The sequence below is a fragment of the Microtus oregoni genome, unplaced genomic scaffold (genome assembly GCF_018167655.1).
Source record: "Microtus oregoni isolate MIOR12 unplaced genomic scaffold, Mior012 000029F_ref0000214, whole genome shotgun sequence".
In the NCBI taxonomy this organism is placed as follows: Eukaryota; Metazoa; Chordata; class Mammalia; order Rodentia; family Cricetidae; genus Microtus; species Microtus oregoni.
In genome coordinates this window covers 29,772,140-29,774,711 of record NW_024543088.1, presented here as the reverse complement: position 1 = coordinate 29,774,711, position 2,572 = coordinate 29,772,140, and positions in this window count along the sequence as shown.

Sequence of the window (2,572 nt, the reverse complement as noted above, 5' to 3'; positions counted from 1 at the left end):
GAACTCACTAAACAGGGGCCAGCAGTTCCAGTTGCCCAGGGCATATTTGAGCCAGATCAAAAGCTGACTTGAAGTTCATTGTTAAAAATGTTTCAGGAGATGGGCCAAAGCTTGTCTTTAGGGACAGAGGGCCCATTGTCAATTTTATAGGTTTAAATACATCATGGGCCTACTTGGGATCATTCCTCGAAGTTGGAAATTCTGCTAGATAGAAATTCCAGTGAGTTTCCCATTCATCCATGATAGAATTGTTGTAAAGAATGGGAAGTCCCTGTGCCTGAAAAGAAGGGGAAATCCCAGTTCACCATTTGGGTCTGAAAGGGGCCTTACCTGCTCGGGTGTTCAGTCAAAAGAGTGATGTGTTTTCCAGGGAGCTTCAGAAATAACAAAGATAGCCCTCCTGAGGATGGGAGGTGGGGTTAGGTGATAGGAAAAAGAACAGATTTGCTGCCCATACCACAAAAGGGTACAGAGAGGCTCTTTGGGAGATAAAGGGAAGATAGAAAATGAAATGAGAAAGAAATCTGACAAAGGAAGTTCCCACTCAGGCTAAACCTGCTGGGAAATCTTTCCTGGATTCCAGCACCAAGTGCAAGAAATACCATGGTGATTGATAAAGGGAAAGAGTGAGAAACGAGGTTGACATCAACAGCAAGATCAGACTTTTATTGGTCTGAGAGCTTCCCCTGAGACCCAGCAGCAGGGAACTAGAGGGTATGGGAAAATTCACTACACCGAGTCCAGAACAGGTTTTGTGTTGAGAGTAGAAAGGGAGGGGGCAGGGCTTCTCCAGCACCAGAAACTGCTTTTCTAGATAAACAGTTATTATCTAAACTGGAAGGTGGGAGATAAGTTAGTATGCCTCCTTTTGGAATGCTTGGGCTTCAATGTTGTAAGGAGGCTGTTTGTTGGTTCTTAGCTGCTCAGCCCCGAAAAAATAACACAGAAACTCTATTATTTAAACCACTGCTTGGCCCCTTAGTTCTAGCTTCTTATTGGATAACTCTTTAAAAAAAAAAGATTTATTTATTATGTATATAGTGTTCTTCCTGCAGGCAAGAAGAGGGCACCAGATCTCATTATAGATGGTGGTGAGCCACCATGTGGTTGTGAATTGAACTCCGGACCTCAGGAGGAGTAGCAATACTCTTAACCCCTAAGCCATCTCTCCAGCCCCTTATTGGCTAACTCTTACATATTATTTTAACCCATTTCTATTAATCTGTGTATCACCATGTGGCTGTGGCTTACCGGCTAAAGTTCCAGTGTCTGTCTCCGGCAGGGCTACATGACTTCTCTCTCTCTCTCTGTCTCCTTTCTCCCAGCATTTAGTTTAGTTTTCTCCACCTAGCTCTGTTCCCCTATAGCTCTGATATAGGCTCAAAGCAGTTTATTTATTCATTAATGGTAACCACCAGCATACAGAGGGAAATCACCCATCGCTATAGGGCATAATGATATGGGATAATTGGTTCTAGCTGCTTTCTATACTTCCATGAGATCCCTGAAAAGTATTCTACAAACTTGAACACCTGGACACCTGAATGATTGTGTGGAATATGTGATCCTATATTACAAATGGTGCATAGCATCCCCCAAGTAAATGTGAACATTATAGAATTTGGACTTTATGCACTAATCAGGAAGCCAACTATAAATAGCTTGGCTTTCTAAATTAATCTTTGAAGAAAGCAAAATAGACAATTCTGCAAAACACCAAGGTTACAGGGCTAAAACAGTGAAAGTTTTAATTCCTTTTATCTGAAACTTTTCATGTGTCCTTATGACCCTCAGATAGTTCTCTTTATAACTGAGTTCACCATCTAAGCTCCTTTTGTCTTAATAGTTCTACCTTCTCAGCACAAGACCCTCAACTGGGAGACTACTAAATACAACAAGGCTGGTGGAATTCAGTGGAGCTTTTCAGTTTTGCCAGTCCCATTAATACTTTATGTTCTATTGCTAGTTCTATAGCTCTGGACCACTTCAGTGTGTGGAAAGTATGACTTGTATATGCCCAAAAGGGAAATCAGAATGAAGCATTAGTGAATGGCATTCCTGCCTACTGTGCAACTCGTGTGTGTGTGTGTGTGTGTATGTATATATGTGTATCCAGAAAAGTCCTACTTAATGCAAGCATATTGCTACAATTGCAGATAAGTGAAGATTACCTACAGACAGTACTTGAAATTTTCAATTTGATTTAAAATACTTTGAAAATTAACATGCAGATTATACCTCCTTAACTTTTTTTTATTGAAAGAAAAAAAAAAGAAATTCTCGCCTCCTCCCAGCCTCTCATTTCCCTCCCCCTCCTCCCACTCTTCTCCTCCTCCCCTCACTCCTCTCCCTCTCCCTCTCCAGTCCGAAGAGCAATCAGGGTTTCCTGCCCTGTGGAAAGTCCAAGGTCCTCCCCCCTCCATCCAGGTCTAGGAAGGTGAACATCCAAACTGGCTAGGCTCCCACAAAGCCAGAACGTGAAGTAGGATCAAAACCCCATGCCATTGTCTTTGGCTTCTCATCAGCCTTCATTGTTCGCCATGTTCAGAGAGTCCGGTTTTATCCCATGCTT